Source organism: Ambystoma mexicanum, chromosome 8 (genome assembly GCF_040938575.1).
Source record: "Ambystoma mexicanum isolate Mex_15411 chromosome 8, UKY_AmexF1_1, whole genome shotgun sequence".
Lineage (NCBI taxonomy): Eukaryota > Metazoa > Chordata > Amphibia > Caudata > Ambystomatidae > Ambystoma > Ambystoma mexicanum.
In genome coordinates, this window is record NC_090929.1 from 1,385,723,923 (window position 1) to 1,385,746,016 (window position 22,094).

Below are 22,094 nucleotides of genomic sequence, written 5' to 3' on the forward strand. Positions count from 1 at the left end.
CCGGCCTGCTGCTCTCATCCCTTGGTCCGTTGCTCTGCTCCAATAGATGTGCCATCGTCCCGGAGGTTCTGCCCGTACTCGTGTTCTGCCTTGCTCAGAGTGTGTCTTTAGGTGTTTCCTTTTATTCGTGTGAAGAGAGCTAACTGGTATCAGGTGTATGCACTTGGTGTAAAGTGCCTGACTTTACCTGACCCGATTAATGTTACATGCCCAGTACGATGTGAGAGTTAGTCTGGTTACTTTCAATCACCCTCTTCCTCGGCCCAGTGTTTGTGTAAAAAGGGGGGGGTTGGGACATTGTAAAACCCTACAAAATAGGATGGGGTAGATCAACAAAAAAGGGGGGAATACTGCATCTCACCATCGGCTGTCTCACCACCACTCCCCGAAGACCCATCACCCAGGTGATCCTCCCACACTGGTCCACCCCCAGTATCTGCATCCAAAGGCGATGGCTGTGCCCTGTCCACTTGAGAGAGAGAGATCCCCGGGGACTAGTGGGTGAGACACCCTCTGGTTTCTCACACCACCCAGAACATTCAAAAACATCACATTCATACTCATTCACCCAACAGTCACTTCTTCATACACCTTTTTTTACCTCCACCCATTGCATTCTCTACACAGGCACACACCCACCCACAACCACAACATTAAAAAACACACCATCATATTAATACTCATTCACCCACCAGACACACATTCACACCATCTCTTACATCCACTCATTGCATTCTCTACACAGGTACACACCCACACACCCAGAACATTGAAAAACACACATCATATCACATTACTTCTCATTCACCCACCATTCACATGCATACATCTGATGTGCACTTCACACATGCAAAATACAAATCATACTTTTTTCTTGCAGCTTCGGTCCATCCTTCCAGGCCACCCTCAGCTCGTCCGTGCTGCTCACAAACAGGATGCAGGAAGCTGCGAGAGCTTTCTTGTTTCTGTATGTGAGCTGCGAGGAAGCTGAGGGAGAAGGGGTTGTAGCTGAACGTGGCATGTGCCATGTGCCACATGTCATGGTCAGCTCCAATGCCAACCCCTACTGAGTGTCTCCCCAGCCCAGCCTTCATCCTGATGGGTGAGGTCTGGGCCGAGGACCCCCCAGACCTGGTGAAGTGGGGCCCTGCTACACCAGGAGCTTCCATTCTTTTCTCCCCCCAAAAATCTTTTTTCATTGTTTTAAATAATTGGGATTGCAAGGGAGTCCCCAGCGGTTGCAAACTGAGAACCCTGGCAACCCAAAAATGATGTTCCTGGGTTTTTTCCTTGTGTATGGTGTAAGTTCCAGGCAGATATCGTTGCTGTATCTGAGTGTTCTGGTCAGTTGGTAAATTGTGATTTTCTTTTGTAAGAATTCTGCTCCTTGGCCATGAATTGCTCTGTGTGTTATGCACATTGTTTTTAATGTGACTCGTTTTTTGACTGGCAGCCAATGTAGCATCTTTAGCACTGGAGTGGTGTGGTCCCTCTGTGAGAGTTTGAAGAGAAGACTGGCCGCTGCGTTCTGTATATGTCGCAGTTTTTTCAGCAGATAATCCAGCATTCCGAGGTATAGGTTGGTAGCGTATTCTATCCTGGACATGATGAAGGAGATGATGGGCAGTGTTTTGTGCTTGAAGGAGAGGAATGGTAGAATCTTTTTGATCGTGTGCAGGTGGAAGGAGCATTTCTTGATTATTGCATTTGCTTGTGGTTCTAGGGAAAGCTCATTGTCCATTAGGTTTCCAAAGTTTTGGACTATTTTTGATCGTGTGGGGGCTGTTCCTAGTTCTGTGGGCCATGGGATGTATTGGCTGCTTCCCTGGTTTTTTAATATAATCATGATGTCTGTCTTGCCAAATCCTAAAAGAAGAAATTATTAGGAGTGAAAGGAAATTCATTGCATTTGTGTGGTCTGATAAATGGCCACGGGTTCTGAAGAACATTCTATTCCAATGACAAGCAAATGGGAGCCTGCCCTCTCGAATATAGAACCATTATTGTCTGCATCACACTCAAGGGTGCTAAATGGATAGTTGTTTCAAATCCCTAGCTCTGAGTGGTTTAGGATTGAGAGGACTGACACTAACCAGGATTTATGGAACCATCCATGTTTGCTTGGCCTTATGGAAACAGAGGACACCCCTAAATGATCTCAGATGACTTGCCTAAATTATCTTTAGTCAGTGCCACAATGTGGTATTGGATGTGGTCGCATAGGAAATGTAAGCTTTCCCCACTCAATGGCTAGGTGACTCCGATACAGGACAACTCTGACTTCCCACGAGTGGTGCAATGGTTTTGGAATTCTTCTTTTCTATCTTTTGAGAATGTGAAATAGGAGGCAGAGTATTGTTTAAGTATTTAGAATTACGGAGTTTATTAGCAAAATCCAATGAAGAATAATTTACTAGACCACCTATTAACTTTGTGAGAATGATTCTCGAGCCTCCCTCCAAACATTTGGTACCATTTATATATAAAGCTTTAGATATTGAAGAACGATTTGAAAAATATAATTACATGCCATCTTGGCAAATAGATTTGTTAATGATAATAATGGAAGGAAAATGGATGTACATTTAAGCAAAGGGCAGCAATCTGGTAAAAAATTAAAATGTCCCTGGAAAATACAGTCCTGAAGAAAAGTGGTTAGCAAAAAGTAGGTTTAATAAATGTAGTCATTCAATACAAGCAATGCAAAGTGTGAAAATGCTGCCTGTAATAAGCTTACCAGAAAAAAAACATTTTTAAATACACAGAACTGCAAGACTTTAACCCTACCAGTAACCCAAACCTCTAATAAAATCTCCTCAATCACCCTAACTCCACTCCTAACACTTACCCTAACTCTGATTTCAAAACTTATTCTACGCTAAAACCTTACATAACATGAACCCTTCAGAGGGCTAAAGCATTTTATGCTCATGTGACTTGATAGAAAACTCCAAATAAATAGAAACTGACAGCCCCAACACCAGCATGCCACTGATTCCATAGCCCTTGCCCTAACCCAAACCCTTGCTCTAATGCTAACCTTAGCCTTATCCCATTCGCAATTAGCACCCTGTTGGGGGAGCCAGACAATCAGGAGACTAGGAACATGGACTGAATCTACTAACCCAAGCCCATGTTCCAGCTGCTTGACTGCTGCTCCCCCGCATGCCATCTTCCCTCCACACTTGCTACTCTTATGTTTTAATCCCTGCCCCATTCGCACTTACCTGATTGCCACTGCCTCAGCTGCTGTTGCTGCTTCCACTCCATTGTGACAGCCATAGAAATGGAACAGGGGCTCTGTATAGAGCCCTGCCTTCCTCCTCAGTGGCAGCCATGTTGGAAAAAAGTATTTTCATTCTATGAACGCAAAGCCACAAGGCGGACTGTTCAATGAAGGGAAATACATTCCACTTAGCCCCTCCACAGCCTGTGGAATGGGTGCTTATAGCATTAAGCCCCTGTTCCACAGGCTGCACCGAGTGGCAACTTGGGCCCTGGGCCATTAACACCCGGCACAGCCAGCGGAACAGGGGCTAAATGCTTAATTCTAATACGTACCCTAATTCTTATCCTACCCCCTATCCTACGCCAACATCAACAGCCCTCTCCAACCTCCATATCTCTTTTTTTAACACTTACCCAAACCATTACTGTTTGCAGTATCCTTATCATAACCTCTACCCTAAAACTTACCCTGACATATAATCTACCCTAACCAAATCCCAACATCACAGCCATCCTACAACCAACCTGACCCTAACCCTTACCCTACTTCTAAGTAAATTCTTTACTATAACAACACCAATCCTAACCATAAACCAGGCAATCAGAAGCCCATAAACCCTCCCTAAACCTAACATGTACCCTAGCAGCACTGCATTTTTGGCTATTTTTCAGCTGCATATTTTGACTACTTTTTGCTTAGCGACTTTTTCACTGCAGAGGTTTTACTGACTACATTTTTGTTGCCAACATTTTCACAAGATAGCATCAAGCTCATCTACATGTACTCCACACAAAAAAAAAACGCCCATCATATTTTTCATGTGGAACCTTGTTCCACAGAGATTATATGTGAGGTTTCCATCTGTGTCCGATTTTTGTTAGAGAGAATGTGAGTGTATAGGATACATGGAGAATATTTGGAGGCACTGCTAAGATTGGTGTATTTTGGAACGAAATACTTGGTTGGACAAGTCACCTTAGCAAATAACGGGGTGGTGGTGATCCTGTAAGCCTGAAATGTTTGAGGGGATCACCCTCTATTTACCTCTATATGTGGCAACCCTTCCTGAAATATTGTAATACTGATTTGTATAAGCTTACTGGAAGAATAAGTTTAAGATGAAATGCAATGTTAAGGGGGATAGGATTAGAAGATGTACCTGACCGTAGATAGTTGAGGTACGGAGTTGAAAATTGGAGAATACTGACTGTCTGAAAAATAAGAACATTTTCAATTAATTGGAGGAAAGTTTGGACTCCCTCATCCGATTATTACTAGTTGTTGCAATTAGCACCTGTAACCTACCCCACCACCTGAGGAGGCCAGAATCACCAACAAGCATTGCTAGAGAAATACTAATTGTTTTCCCGGTGGACTTTTTTCTGATTTTTCTTGCGAGATTATATCAGACAAATATTTTCAACTCACATCCCATCCATCATTGATTTATTCTGAGTCAAGCATATTGTTGATTTGAAATTCAAGAGAATAATATAATGGGTCTACTAGGACATTTAGTTACTCTAAGTATGGATATGTGTACCTGCTGTGAATGGAGGGGCTGGAGACGAGGATGATGATTGTGTATCCTAATAGTTATTGTACAGACTATTATCTGTATGCATGTATGTTGTTTCTATGAAATGCAAGTAAGCTCTGTGATTGTATCAGATTTTATATTTATCCTTTACTCCTTTTGTTGTTATTCTCTAGATATTTACATACATTGCAAATATTTTAAATTGAAAACATCTTAAAAGAACAGGTGTTTTTTCAGTACTGCCTGTTTTTACCTACCACCAAAATAAATTTTAAAAAAATCCTGTTTCAGTGATAAAAAGTTTCTCAGGTTGAGGTCGGTCAGGACGACTGACTGCATCGCCGTTCCACCACATGCTTTTTCCTCCTCCCAGACAATGGCTTTGGACCAATTTGGGTGACCCAGGACTTTCCTGGGGAGTTTTATGTAGAGAATAATCAGTGGATCTAGCTTGTGGCTTGCAAGGGGCCTTAGACAATTTAGACACCTCTCTAGTGCTGGAAATCCTTCTGGTGCCAGTGTCGGGCATCCCTTATGCGTTCTTCCAAATGATGATTGCCAAGTTGTTGGAGACATGGTTGCCACCACTAGGCCTAAGGTCCGGTACGATGTAATAAATACTTTGGAGAAGGGTCCTTCAAAGGAGACCCTGTTGCCCTTCAATCCAGAAGTTGATTCTCTCATGTTGAAGGCTGGGAGGCACAGCCTTCATGCCTCTGGTATGCCGGGACTTTGCTAAGAAGCATCTCCTGGCTCCCTTGGATGTGGGTTTACTCACCACTCATTTGTAACTGGAAAACTTGGTTGTGCAGTCTGTGACTGTGGGCTTGAAGACCACATCTTTTCCTTCTTTGCCCCCTGACAAGGGAGAGCAAGAAGCTGGACACAATAGGATGCAAGGTATTTGCATTGGGCAACATGTCTTTGAGGACTGTGAATGCTGGTTGCGCAATAGCCAAGTACACATTTGGTCTGTGGAAAGTCATCTCTGTTGTGGATGAGAACTTACCAACCGATGAGACAACATTGTGGGAGATGAGACAAGCCACTTGGATTGGATTATTGGATTGAATCGCATTGGTCATTTGTATTGCACATACCTACTATGAGGATCTGACAGGTGACCTGTGCCTGTGTGCAGAGATGGGCCTAAATAACTTGAGAATGGACTCACTGAAAAAGGAATGTTTTTGGCTCCTTTCTGAACAACAGAATATACTCTTTATTATGAAGGACCCGTGGAAGCTGATTCCAGAGCTTTGGACTTGCCACTGCAGAATATCCGTCTCCCCTCGAATGACATCAGGAGTAGGGTACCACCAATACATTCTTATCCTCAGAATGAAGGGCTTTTTGTGAAATATTCCTGCATAGCTGGAGGGGAATAGGACTGTGCAGGTTCTTAAATATGAGGCCAAGCAATTTAAACGTGATCCTCTGCTGAGCCTCCAAGCAATGGAGTTGTCTACAGTAAGTAGAATCCCTTAGCAAATTTGTGTCTAGCAATACCCTTATATAGGTCTCTGGGACAATATCAACGTCACACCATGGTATAGTAGCATCCTTTTAAAAAAAGATCAATTCCCTAAATGATGTCCCAGGCATTCCATTTTCCTTCCCCAATGGGGGAAGCAGTGAGGGTGGGTGCCATCTTGTTACGATCTGCCGGCCCACAATCTGAATGTCAGTATCCATGCTTTTGACTAGGCCGTGCCGCCCCGGGACACTCACACAACACAATGCTTTCCATCACACACATGCAGAGCCTCACCACCAGACCCATGTCCCCCTGGGAAACTGAAATGCAATGCAATACTTTCGCTCACTAATTTTCGGCCTCTCATGATACCAATTTCCTTAGGAAACGCAAAACACGATACAGCACTATGTTAACTTACATGGGGGCTGCCCATGAATTGTGTGTCCCACTGGGGCACTCAAACACAATACAACTCAACACAACAGGGTAGTCCAACTAGCCAGAGCTTCCAAAAAGACTTGTGCCAACCCCAGGGCATCCACAACTAATTCAATGCTATGCTCAGACCCATTCCACCTTGGGGCACTCAAAGTAAAGGAAGAGGTCAATCAGAACTAATTTTCAATCTCTGCCTCCGGCTGGCTCCTCCTGACCCCATCACACTACCAGACCCAGTCTGCTGGCACATCTCACAGCAATTATCACCAGGTGTGGCAGCTGCGTGGCCACTGGCAAAGTCACTTTCACTCAGGATGGGTGGTCAGGTCACATTGTCAACAGGATACCCAGCACCAGGCTGGCTGGCCTCATATCAGATGCCCTTCTGGGGTGCTTGGGATTCTTTTTACCCCTGATGTGCCCGCCATCGGCACATATTGCTCAACTCGACACCCAAACAAGGAGGCAAACTTCAACTGGGTCAAACAAATGGGATTTGCTAGCTCACAGAGATCTGAACACAGAGCAATGTGGGTGGATACCCCTGCCACTCCAATAAATAGTATAGGTTGATGATTGCTAGAAAGTGTTTTTTCTTGCCATTCTCTTCCACTCCGAAGTTGAGTCCCTTTTCACTTGTTGTCAGCCACTTCATGGTTTACTTATTGTTCATCAAGAGGTGGCTCTGTGGGTATGTCTTTGTTCTGTTCCTGCAAAGCACCATAGGGTGCATATTGCAGGTTCCGTATGCACTAGCTACTCAGGGTAAAATGCATATCACTATGGACACTATCATCTCTGCAACTACTCATTATATCATATCCTAATGACATATCTTAGCACATCATATCCTAACAGTACCTCATCACTGAGAGTAAGATACAAGATGAGATAAGAGTATGCAATGCCATAAGAGAAACATGAATGTGGGAGACGTCCCAAATTCTGCCATTAAATTTTGCAGTAGACTCAGCCACTGTAATATTTATGATTCCATGATCTAAAATAGGCATCAAAGCATCAGATCTAGGTAATGCTTCAAATGCTTCACATAAATGCTTTGTGAGAATACTTAAATTAAAATCTGATTAATCAGGGGCATGAGTGACATTCAGTAGCTTCAAAAAAATGTTTTATACAGTTTTTCCCTTCCACAGGTCTTTTAGTCGCCTTTGAAGATTTTCAGCCTTTATTTTTCTTTGTAGTGTGAGCGGTCAGGAATGTGATGTGGACAACTTTTAGATGATTTCTCAAGATATGCCATTTTATTCAATCATACGTTTCAATAAGCACCTCACTATCCCTAGCCTTATGACGATTTCCCTGCTGATCATAAACTAAAGGAAACACTCTAACAAAGGATATCTGGCCCTCACACTTATACATGAAATACGCAAGAAAAATATATGACAATTTACAACAACATCAACATTTGCATTTACGATGTTTTCACAGTCTCTTTTCATAACATTTATGAACTCTGATTCTTGCACTCTTACAAGGAGCGCTGTGTTATTTTCATTACTTTCATCCTGCGCACCACGTTGGCAGCACTGCGAGCGTTGCTCTTGCTGCAGTAACCGCTTCCTGGAGGGGGCGGAGCTGAACTCCGACACGTGTTTGGTCACGTGACTTCAACCAGCACTGAAATCGCCGGCACAACCGCCCGTGAGGCGGATTCTTGCACTCTTACAAGGAGCGCTGTGTTATTTTCATTACTTTCATCCTGCGCACCACGTTGGCAGCACTGCGAGCGTTGCTCTTGCTGCAGTAACCGCTTCCTGGAGGGGGCGGAGCTGAACTCCGACACGTGTTTGGTCACGTGACTTCAACCAGCACTGAAATCGCCGGCACAACCGCCCGTGAGGCGGATTCTTGCACTCTTAGAAGGAGCGCTGTGTTATTTTCATTACTTTCATCCTGCGCACCACGTTGGCAGCACTGCGAGCGTTGCTCTTGCTGCAGTAACCGCTTCCTGGAGGGGGCGGAGCTGAACTCCGACACGTGTTTGGTCACGTGACTTCAACCAGCACTGAAATCGCCGGCACAACCGCCCGTGAGGCGGATTCTTGCACTCTTACAAGGAGCGCTGTGTTATTTTCATTACTTTCATCCTGCGCACCACGTTGGCAGCACTGCGAGCGTTGCTCTTGCTGCAGTAACCGCTTCCTGGAGGGGGCGGAGCTGAACTCCGACACGTGTTTGGTCACGTGACTTCAACCAGCACTGAAATCGCCGGCACAACCACCCTTGCGGCGTTAAGCCCTGGAGGCAGTAAGGGCTGGAGTCGCTGTTGTGCTGTTTGGCTGTGACCTGGGCAACTGGCACGAGCTAAGTTCTTGAGAAGTACTTTTTCGTGATAGTGTACAGTGCTTAACTCTTTGTTTATGTTGAGAAGGCTGTCAGTTTACGTTTAAATTTTCTAACCATCAATAGGAAAGGTGTTTACTTATTCTGAGATTTTGTAAAAAGTATTCTTATATTTGGTGTACCTCCTTTTTACAATGGCCAATGGCCTGCGAAGTGGGCGTTGCATTGAGGCAATAACTAATACCTTAACATCTTCCAGCATTGACTCTACGGTATGCAAAGGTCGATCTTCATATCATGAAGTGCCATTAGTTGACATGGTGGATGACAATATACCTACTGCCCCTGTGGTTTGCTTAGATAATGGTAACTGCTCCACTCATGTAGCCCAAGTGCATGCTACTTCCACTGTTGTTATGTATGCCCCAACAAAGGTTGAGGAAAAAGAGATTGTAGATGTAAATACGAATGATAGTACGATTCGATCTGATTCATGTACCCCTAACAAAGTGCACTTTAGCACTACCTTGCAGAAGATGGCTGCATTAAATGCACAAGTCAATCAAACTATTAGTATGATGACTCCACTAGTACATGGTACAACACACTCTGGCACCACCGGATATACTAACAGGAGTTATCATACCAAAATAGTTGATGATGTATCGGATGAGGCACCAATTGGAACAAGTCCGCGCACGCTTTCATTCTCGCCTGATCAATTTAATGTCTCAAACAAAGTATCAATTGAGGATCTTGGAGTAGGTACGAATAGTGTGCGCGGAACTGAAAATCAATCCCCAACTCCTCTTCCGGTGATCACCAAAATTTTAGATCTCCTTGACAAGGGTCACGAGCTCACTCATCTTGAATTAAAGGAAACTAAGGCCATCTTGCACTATCTTTGTTCCAAAATGGATAAAATTGAGGGGTTTATCACTGCAGTTGACACCCTAAGATCCATTCAATCTGAAATTAGAGGGCAAGGCCACAGCAATGAAGAGGCAGGGAGACACGATTCTCCTGCAAACAGTTTGGAACAGTGCAATCAGGACGCATTAACTGAACCTGTGAAATGTAAGTGCGACAATGACTTGAAAGAAATTAAGGCATCAGTCGACGCACTGAACTTCACAATTACAACTCACTTTACCAAAAGAGAACCTTCAATGCAGTTTCCCGATAGCCCATCTGCTCTCCTTGAAGTAATTGAACCACAAAACAAAACAGAGACAGAATGCTGTGTTTCTGAGGAACCTTTTACTTTTATGTCCCGTCGAGTCAAAAAAAATCACTTGAGAGCTGTTAAGAGATATGCTAAGCGCAGGAAGGAAGCACTATTACATAAGAATGACGGACGTGGAAAGGATACCCCCTTGGTTCCTAGTATAGAACTAATCGATGAAGATCATATTGATGTAGGACAACTGTCTAAAGAAAGCCAAGATGCTCTTACCCCGGTTACTAACTCATTGGAGGAAGTAAGTCAAAATGGTATCATTACCAAGTCACTAATGATGGGTGCCATCCCTCCTCAGATTGCTAATCTCAAATCTGGTATCGTTAATCCAATGAATAGCATAACTGAGGAAATTACGATTTCTAAACCTTTGACCAAATCAAACTTATGTGAAATGTCTCTAAAGGTGTTAGATAATCAGGACAACGGATGTATAACAACTCTAATTGAACCTGTTATCGGCTCTGTGGTAAAAAATAATTTAAGGGACTTTTTCCCGATTATAGGGAGATGTCGTACCATGAAAAACAACATCATTCAATCGGGCCCTCATGGTAGCGATAATTCGATTTCACTTACTAGGAAAACCTATTGTGAAGCATGTTCAAGCGTTGTGACTACTGAACGCTCTGCGAACAACATCCCTGAACAGTCCAAAAATATACCCTTAGTCGCTGTAAATGGCATTGGTAAAATAGGGAAGGTAGAGGTAGATGAAATAATTAATAACATAGAAGAGGAGGTGAATAAGCCCAAATCGGTAATCGCAGTAAATGGCACGGGAAAAAGAACTACTTTGGTTGAGGCATCGGCAGTACTTCATAAAGAGAGTCCTAAGTTCAGCTGCTTCGATCAAACTGGATCAATTGATAATACAATGACTCCAAATCCTATATTCATACACGGCCCTCCGCAAAGTAGAACACTACCACAACATACGAATATCAACCCACTCTTGTATAAAAACGGCAAAGCCTCCGTAGCTCTGAGTAAAACTTCCTTTATGGACAACCAGAACACAAACAATCATAACAAGATCCTATTAAAACAACCTAATAATTTATTAATCAATCCTGCTATTGAAGCAGGAACTTCAGTTGCTTTGGCACCAATCTCACACAGGTCCTTGCAGTCAGATAAGAGGAAGGAATATATCATAGGATTTGAAGGAAATGCTGAGGAATTGGTAGATGAACGCATTAATCGTTCATTTATCTTCTCCCTTTTCTCAAAAATACCTCAATTGAGAATGGTTAAATCCAATGATGTTACCAGAGTCTCCCTGGCCAGAATTAACAACTTCAGAGCCCTGTGTTATCTTGGTTCTGAGGCAGTAATGAAATTCATTTGGTCTAATCGGGAGGAAATAAAAAGAGAAGGTTTGGTTTTACTTACCTTTGGATCCGAGGATGATGCTGCTCTATTCCTAGATCCACCAAAAGTGACCGATGGAAATTGTATTGATATGACCGTACCCATTATTAAAACAAATACGGGCTCTGGATTTGACTTGGCTGAGATTCTGAAAGTTGTAGCTCAAACCAACGGCCTTCCTTGGCTGGAACCTATGCTCTCGGCCATTTTGTCTTCTAATACTATTTCACTACCTACTAAACCAGCCACATAGCTATCTAATCACAAAGAACTTAAAATCATGTCCTGGAATTTGTGCGGCTTTGTGAACTTAATGAACTGGCATCTTAATCTCAATAGTGACGAACCGCTAACTATAATCATAATTCAAGAGTCGATGAAAACAGAACCACTACTTATCCCTGGTTATGTTACTTTTAACTCATTAGCTAAAAGACATCTCTCAGGCCGCCCATCTGGGGGCTTATCGATTGCAATAAACACTTCATTTAAAGTCCAACCTAATTTAGTGTGGAACTCTCCGAGTTTACTAGGGGTTCATCTTAATATACCCTCAATCAGATACCCATCATTAATTATCATCTCATTATATTGGAATCCTGCCAATTTAACTATTGAAGAGATGTTTGATGATCTTGAAGCATGTTTGGAATTCTCCGCTAGTACATATCAGAACTGTGAGATCATTCTTGGTGGCGATTTTAACTGTGACTGTAGGAATGTGAATGAAATTAGTCTATCCAAACTCGCAACCTTAGCATGCATTAGAGGAGCCAAGTTTAGAGAACTCTTAACCGATTGGGATATGGATCTCTTGGCGACACACGATATGAGATCCAAATTCACATGGGAAAGAGGACTCAAGAAGTCAATGATAGATTTTATCTTTGTATCTCGTAATCTTATAGTCCACATGGCCCCATTAGCAATAGAGCCTATATTGATTGGTGATCATGCACAACTTATAACATCATTGAAATTGAAATGTCAATTGTTAGGGGCAAATAGCTCACTAACAGCAGTAGAAATTGATCGCCCTCAGCACTCAATTAGGTGGAACAATGGTTTGTGCGATCAGATTGTTAAATACATATCTCGAGAAACAATGCGAGTTGATCAATATGGTACCAATTTAAGAATAAAACTATCTGATAGGGATTACTCCGAAATAGTTGACACCGTTTTGCTCAAATTTTGTAAAAACCGCAGCAGTGCGAAACACACACACATTTACGATCAGAAATGTAAACTGTTGAAAAGGGAAAAAAATAAAGCACTAAGACAATTAAAATACAATGTTTTAGGCACTGAAAGACTCAGAGAAAGGCGGAATCAAATCATCTCACAGTACAAACAAAAATTAAGATTCGCCCGGATCTCGAGACACAACGAAGATAACTGCACTTTAATTCGTGCCATCACGTCACATGACACTCGAGTTATATGGCGTACTCTAAAAGCTGACCCAAAAAATGCCGTGCTATCTATGCCAAATTGTATTTCTGATCAGACATGGCAGACGTATATAACTGCAAAATTTCAACTACCTTATAAGTTCCAATTTCTCCCTGGTATAATGCTAGACTCTACTAAGATCCCTCGGTTTAATTGGAGCATTAGAGATATAAACTGGGCAATCTCGAGGCTGTCGTATTCTAAGGCTGCAGGACCAGATGGGCTCCCCCCTTGTCTCTATAAAGCGGACCCTGTTATGTGGGCAGAAATTATAAATACCAAATTTGAAACCATCTTCAATTCTGGGGAAATCCCACCATCTTGGTTAACTGCAAACATAGTACCGATATTTAAGAGGGGTGACCCTTCCTGTCCTGAAAATTATCGCCCGATTTCTCTAATCGACACAGAGGCTAAAATCTTTGCGATTCTACTTCTTCATGATCTGGAGAAGATTATTGAGTCCAAGGGTCTTTATTCTAAATTTCAAACAGGTTTCAGAAAGAATATGAGTACCACTTTAAATGCAACTATCCTTGCGCATGTCATTGCTGGAGCCAAGAATAAGAACTCCAATCCGGTATATATCGCAATGATTGACATGAGTGCAGCCTTTGATAATGTTGTCCGCAACTTATTGTGGATGAAAATGTTGGCTTTCGGAATTCCAAAAGATTTAATGTATTGGATCATGAAATTGCATACAAACACATCTTATAGAATAAAAATATCACAGGACGGGGGCACCACAGCTCCAATAGGAACAGCACTGGGCCTGAAACAGGGCTGCAATCTTGCAGCAACCCTGTTTAATCTATACATGGCGGATCTGGATAAAAACTGGGAAAAGATGAACCTGTTCTTTGTGAAGGTTGGGAGTATATCCTTACAATGGATTGCCTTTGCAGATGATATTATTTTGTTTGACCCGACTCCTGCAGGTTTACAAACGAAATTAATACTTTTTGAGGAATTTGCAAAGGACCACAATTTAACTCCCAACCCGGCAAAGACTGCAATTATGAAATTTGGAGTGAAGCAGAAAAAGGGCAGTTTTAGATGGCATATTATGGATGCACAGATATCTTGTATTAACAACGCCATTTATTTGGGGTATCATCTCTCTGATCAGAATTCTATTAAGGTATGGACAGACATTATCAAATGCAAAACCAGGACACTCCTCTCGCAAATGAAAAGGATCTATACCCGGTTCTGTAAATTCTCATTAACTCCGTTAATTGAATTTATGTCCTTGAAGACTGAGAGTATCATTCTTTATGCACTAGACATATGTTTGTGTGATATGTCTAATATGTTGGATTGTGTACAAGGTTCACTTTTAAAAGCAGCAATGTTCTTGCCTATGTCCATTCCAAATGCCATCATACGCCATGAATTGGGGCTGGTGGCACTATCGTCTAGATGGAAATGGAGACAGTTATCTCACTTTGCAAAAATGAATTACCCACCGAATAATTCGCTATATGCGGATTTGCATAAGATGCTGGGTACCCACTGTCCTCCTTCCTTCTATAATTACCAACTGAAAATGCAACAACTTTTAAGTGAAGTGAATATTACAGTGAATGATATCCACCTTCGCCCGTGCTATGCAAAAAAAAAATTTTTTGATTTCGACTGGTGCGTAACTATTGATCGGATTATGACTTATAAATCTTATGAAGAATATGGTGCCTTTGTTAAACAGCGCATCCCTCGCTATGCACATATCACTTTATTCCCCTGTGAAATTACCAGGAAGGCATATATTCGATTTAGATTTAATCTTTACCATACTAGAGATAGAATAAAGAACTGGCGAACAAATGCCACCACATTTGCTGTGGGATGTCGATTTGATGAATGTAACGAACCATATGAAACAATGAAGCATCTCATACTCTACTGCCCCCATTTCAACAAAATACGTACAGCAAGATTTATGAAATTTGTTGATATAGAGTTTGAAGACTGCCTTGAGTTTTTATGGGTTCGCATGATGCAAGGAACTCACTACCGTTTAATCTATGAATTAGTAAGCTTTTGTAAGCATATAGAAAAAGAACTTATTTTGACTGGAGAATGAAATGCTGAGTTGGTAAACTGATTGGTATATCTTTGCTTTCACCTGTATTTTAATTTGTATTTTAAAGCATTTTAAAGTATTGTGTGCTAATGTAAAATAATGTAATTTCAAATGTTTAAATTTTCTTTTCTTTATACATGGATTTTAACTTGCTCTTTTGCAAAGGTTCTACTCGAATTTATTCTTGTAAATGAACTAAATGCAAATAAATAAAAAAAAAAAATATGAACTCTGCTTCCCAGCTTTCAAGTTAGATTCAGTTCCAATGTTCAACAAAAAAAATGAAACAAATAAATCCGGGTTTGTAACAAAGTTCCAACACAGTTCTTGGCTCCTTCAATTTGTCAAAAGAAAGTTCTTGTAAACCAAAAGAAAGTTTTTCTCTTTCTCCTTGAATAATAATTTCCACTTCATCCAATAGCATCAATGATTTTCCTGGCAAGATGCTTTATCTTGAATGTCAAAGAAAACACAACTTCTTGTAAGATTCAAAGAAACACAATTTACATCTTTGTCAGGATGACCAGCACCACTGCTTCTACCTGGTTGACTCTCACGCCAGGTCCACTTCTGTAAAGATTCACCATGCGGGTCTACGCACTTGCTCGATACTGTTCCACACTTAATAGTGCTTCTGAAATAACGGTTTAGTTGATAATACTTTCACTCACATGCAAGTGATTCTCCCTGGCTACAGTTTCCTGCCTTTGTTTGTGCACAGCATCATAACGCACAGTAACACTCACCAGGCTTCTGTCTTCACTCCCTTCACATGTTGCAGGACTTTAGCTGTTTCTGGCTCCTTTTGAACAAACACTCTACCTCAGTGACATTTTCTTTGTTCCCACCATGCAGTTACAGAGCTCGTCTCTCTCCTGGGATCCTTGGCTGCACACCAACTTCCTGTCATGGTCTCTGGGACGCTGCCTGCTGCGCAGTCTCTGAAATTGGGTTCACATGGGGAAAAGCTGTCTCCCTTCATGCTTTCCGCTTACCACTTTCACACTTTCTGCTGTGCCCTCTATTCCTATCAAATCTGTTTGGACTGCCAACAACGTGCTCTCTTTCTGCAGCTGCTATCGCTGCTACTATTACAGCTCTGCCTCCATCTAATGATGTTTTGATCCTGTGCCTTGAGGAAAGCAGTCCTGCTGCTGCGCATGGGCCCGTGCTGGGCTTCATAATTCAACAAACAGCATCTTGCGCTCTTTAAGATGGCTGCCGACTTTCCAACAAAGCGTACATGGACCTGCACACCACGGGAGCCCTCCTCCACTCTTCCTCTTCAGGCCTTGGAGCCAGCAGGCAAAGCAGCACCCTGCAAGGGCCATGGCTGAATGCAGTGTGAGCCTGTCCTGAAATGCAGGGGCCCTGGCCTCCCTAAAGCAACCACCAAACTGTGATCGTATGCCTTCTTCATCCTGCACTGCTGCTGATTCATTTAGCAGGTATCACATTCTTTTACTCTCATCTAATGGCCCCCCTTCTCTCTCTCCCTCCTTACTCTTTTGCCACATCTCTGTTTAAGATTCACAACCCTGCGTGCCTTCTTTGATCCCCTCCATGCTCCACTGCACTGTTTTTTAGCATAGCGCTCTTATTTGCATGGTTTCCCTTCACCCACCCTCCTCCTGATCCAGTTTTCCTGCCCACCGCCATGTACATCCAGTTCTCAGACTGTGGCCACTATGCTTCACCATTCGCCGCCGTCACAGCCCGCACTGCCTGTGCCCCATCTGATGATGGCTGGATCCATTCTACATCTGCTCTGACTTTTCTACTTCCTTATTCTTCGATTTCCACGTTGGATCTTCCATCCTGGTCAGCATTCTTGGACATTTTCCTCTGTTGAGCAATCTAATACACTGTGCTGCGTCATACTATTGTTTTCTTCCGCTACTCAACTTGCACCCCTGCTTTGTTTTTTGCCTAGCTCCTACCATTGTTTGAACTTTCGCAGCATGTGTTACCTACCTGTTTAAACTACATCTTGCATGGCCCAGTACGATCGCTTTTTGCTGCCCTGGTTTGTCTCTTTATCCTGTTTTTTCCTTTCCCTCTCATCCCTGCTCCCCCCTGCATTTCATATTTTAGCACTTGCACTTTCTGAATCGCTGCAGGGACTAGTAAGAAATCCTTTTTTTTGTCATGTGCCCTCTCCTATTTACCTCTACCCTCATTGCCGCCTCCCCCTCTGCCCTGCATTTCATGTCAAAGCACTTGCACTCTCTGAATCGCTGCAAGGCCTAGTAAGATAGATGTGTTCTGTGTCTTCGCCATGTTCATCCTATTCCCTCTCCCCTTCATTACATTTTTAGCACGTGCTCATTGTGAATGTCTCAAGGCCTAGAAAGAATGCTTTTGTTGTATTGCCTCTTGATGCCTCCCTTGCCTTGATGTGCCTTGAAACACTTGTGTATAGGCACATTATAAATTACTAATAAATAAAATAAATACATAAATAATGGCCTGCACCTGAGAGGGGCATTTTAAGCCTCTCTGCCTTCCTCAGCTGTGGGCCATTGGCCTTAACAAGGTGACTACCCGTGCAACATTGCTCTTGAGCACTCTTCCTTGTCCCAGTACTTAGGGAATTATGGGACTTGAAATCCCCAACAATAAAATGAGATTTTCTTATTTCTTCTATTTGGCAATAAGCCATTAGACGTGTGGGATTTTGGGGAAAGTTAAATAAGGGAGTTTCCAAGTCTCCCTGCCCCCCCTGACCTCCATGTGATCCTCCCCCAGAACAACACCCCCATGGTTGGGATCAGGAACATCTGCCCTTCCCATGCCAGATTCCCATGCCAGATTTTCGGGGGGAATCCTTGCTGATTCCTCACATACCTTTCCCCTAATGTCGCTGTTTTTATCTCAGCCTCTATGGGAAATTGAGAAAGGAAATCAACATTACCTTGTTCCTTTCCTTTTCGATGTTCCACAGAGAAACAATAAGGCTGTAAGTCTACATTTCAGCGCATAACTCTAGCATTGGTATCTTTTCTCAAGCTTAACCGTTTAAGAGGAGCATGATTGGTAATCTGGCATTTGTACCTGTTCTCTAGTATTTCAAGTATGTTGCAGCCCATTTGATGGCAAGGGCTTCCAACTCTAGAGTGGCATAGTTATTTTACCGCTCTATACCATCATGGGGTTGAGACAATACTGCCCCAAGACCAAAATGTAAAGCATCTGTTTGCAAAATAAAAGGTCTGTTGAAATCTACCACTTTCAGAACAGGCTCTCTACACAATGGGGGTCATTACGACCCCGGCGCTAAGTGGTTAACGGCGCCGTAAAAGGCTGCGGCGCCGTTAACCACTTAGCGCCTAACTACGAGTTCCCTTTGCTGGACCCGACCTTAACGGCTGGTGTAGACCAGCCGTTAAAGTAGGGACCCGCAAAGGGACCTTGGTGCTAATTACGGTACCGCAATTTGCGATACCGTAATCAGCGCCTTCCCCATTCCCATTATGCCCTATGGGGCAAAAAAGGGAATGGGGAAGGGCCATGGTGAAATGGGGAAATACCGCCCTGCCAACCTTGGAATGGGGCGGTATTTCCCCATTTCACCATGGCGGACACGTTACGATACCGGCACCAACCATGGTGCTAATAGCGCCATGGTTTAGCGCCGGTATCGTAATGAGGGCCAATATATGTTTTCAAAACATTTCTGACCTTTTGGCTGCCATTTAAGTTTTTGTGGTGCTACATTCTTAAGTTTGTCAGTAGGAGAGACAGAGATGGAGGAATCATTTGGAATGCATCTTCAATAATAACCAACCAGGCCCAAAAAAGCTTGTAATTCGTTCTTAGTTTTTTGGAGTGATGTTTTCATTACAGCTTTAACTTTGTCAGGTTGGGGTTAAAGTAATCCTTTGATTGGAACCTGGTATAGATGTCACATATGTTGGGGCCAAGTTTTACTTCATATGATGATATCATCAATATAAGCTCCACAGAAAGTTGACAAAAATCTCAACACTTGATCCTTTAGAAGAAGATGGAAGGCGGCTTATGTCAATCAACCCAGCTACCTCAAAACATGAGCCCAGGATCTTAACATGGAAAAATGATGAAGAAACTGTTTTCCCTTCTGAAATAAATGAGAACATTGGCTTGAACCAAGGATGCTATTTCGAGAGATGGAAGAAAAGCACAAAGGGAGTCTACAAGCAGGCAATGGGCAAGGACATATTTCCCAAAGTTTAGAAGGAACAAGAACATTTACTGATGCCAAATATTGGACAATTCAAAGGACATGAAGTTGATATGGGATACAGTGAGAAAACATCTAAAAGCCAAGAGGAGCAACTGCACCCAACATAATTGAATTAAATGATGTTAAAAGTCAATATGGACAATTTCATGGTCTTGTAACATGTGATGAAAACTCCCAAATAAGGGCTATTCATTAATCCCGAAGCTAAGATAATGATGTGCCTACACTCCCTTGAATGTCCCGAGACAGTGCACAATGGCAAGGTCAACCTTCAAACAAAGGAAACTGGCATGAGGCCTACCGATGAGAGAGGGCAGACTAATTGGGTAAACAAGGGGAAAACTGACGTATCACCAACCACCTGGGTCTCGTTTCTATGGACGATCTGCTAGCAAGACGAATGTCCAAGGTTGAAGTTGGTTTGCCAACCAATTAGAATAACCTGCCATGCACATTTACATACAATGTTGCAAAGTATTATTCTGTTGCCACATTCTCTGTTATGACACATTTCCTACTCCACATGTATAGAAGTAGCTCAGGGTGTGTCTTACAGATAAGAGACCGCCTATGATGGACTAACATGTGTATGTTCTATAGGTAGACATGATCCTCTAATCCAATCCCACCCCTCAATAGGTTTTTGCAATTTGCCATGTAGGATGATGTCATAGATGATGCATCTAGCATTATATAAACTAAACATGATCGAAAATAGAGTGTGATTGTGCATGAAGTCACCCTACTTTAATTATTTGAGAATAAAGCAGTATTTTACCATCTCCTTTGAGTCTGGCTGGTTATTTGGTCTGAGATATTTTATTGGTAATCCCATCTAGCACAAGAGATGCTTCAAGGTGCAAAAGCACAAAAGCTTCAAAAATGTTTAGCTTTGTGACTTTCAACAACTTCTCAGAAACTATAAGATTCACTTTAGTGCCTCTCAACACTTCCAAGTAGGCAAGGCACACTTCTTCTGAACATTCACCTTTCAGAAGGCCAGCCTCTTAGCCACTCTTTTCTCTCTGCAATAAAAACAACCAAAATGCCCTTAAGGATGTAATTCTACCTTTACTCCTTTTGGTAATGTGAGTTTTTTATATTAGCTTTTATGGTGCAATCACAAGCAACCAGCTTCATCCTTTGACAACTTTGCATTCACCCCTTCTCTTCCTGTAGTATGTAATTGGGTACTTCCCTATTTATGTTTTCGAGGGACCAGTACAGTTGCGGGAAGAATGCAGAACATGTACAAAAATAAAGGTGGACTGGTTACCCCTCTTCTGCATCCGCTTGATTGGTTTTTTCACCACCAATTATACTTTGTGATTTTGTGATGTCTCACTGTATAACAATGAGCACATTCCTTACAAAAATAGTTTATTCAATACTTTAAAAAGGACAAATAAAAACAAGTTATTTTTGGTTGTAAAGTGTTGACGGTTCAACTTCTTATCATCCAAGAAGATTTTTCTCGGTGGGGTTAGTACGTGACTTAAATTCTTGTATAACATGTACAACAAATTGTTAAGTTCGTCATACAGAACAAAGAACAGACTAAACAGCCTTGTTCTTCACAAAACACTTCTTGTTTTCAGATAGTGATATTGGGGAAAAAAGTAATGCACAAGTCACATAGTCCATTTTTAAAGGAGACCCTTAGGGTATGGCCTCCAGATAGATAAGGCACTTAAATCAGGCCTCACAGATGATCATCATATGTTTCAACCCTTATGTTTATTAGGCGTGATCTCTAATGCTTTTTGACTATGTTTTGTTGGGCCTTCTTCAGGACAGAAGTATTTCTTTTGTTTCGTGTCTGAATCACTGGACCCCATTGGATTTCTCTGTATATTTACACTACAGAGTAAACAAACAGATCACTACAGTTAAAACCAATTAAAGGAATTTTTTTATATATATTGTGCTTGTTTTTAGAGTGTTGTCTCTTGGTGGTCAACACTAACCTGATTTTCAATACATTCGGACTCGGGATAATGCCTCAAGGCTAAATGCTTCTGTCTTGACATCGCAGATATCTTCTTACTGTTATCTGCCAAGTAAAAAGTAATATTGTTTTACATTTTTTACTACCTCGGGGGTCAAAGGCCTTTCATTCTCTACTTATATGTTTCGGCTAAGTACTGACCTGGTCTTGCAGGTTGTATTTTGGCCAAAATATGTGTTCTCGTTCTTCAAATGTTTCTTTTCTCTCCATGTGGCACAATTCTGAAAACAGAATGGGTGTATAATAGCCATATCTCCATGTTTATTTCTCAAACCGTATATTACTGCTTTTATCCATATTTGAAAGTGTTTCTCATCGCTTATCGTTCAGCTGCTTAATTAATCTCTAATTCTTATAGGAACTGATGTTTCTTTTCTTAATTTGTATTTCCTGCACAGTATCTTTATTTCTTGTTTTTCGATCTAGCCGCTAAACAGCTAGCGAACCCTGTCGTACGCCTACATTGTTTCCTTAACAGGACCTGTCCTTTCTCAATCTGCATTATAAATAGCACGATCGAAATATGCATTTGTATTATATCTCTTTGTATTAGTGTTAGGTCTTACCTCAATATATTTGCAAATGTTGCCCTCAGTTTACACCGACTGCTCGGCTGTTTCTCTGCAAGTGTATTGCTATCGTAGCTACCTCCGTTTCCGTGTACAAGTTTTTTAAAATCAGTCTCATTGATGATGAGTCACGTCCT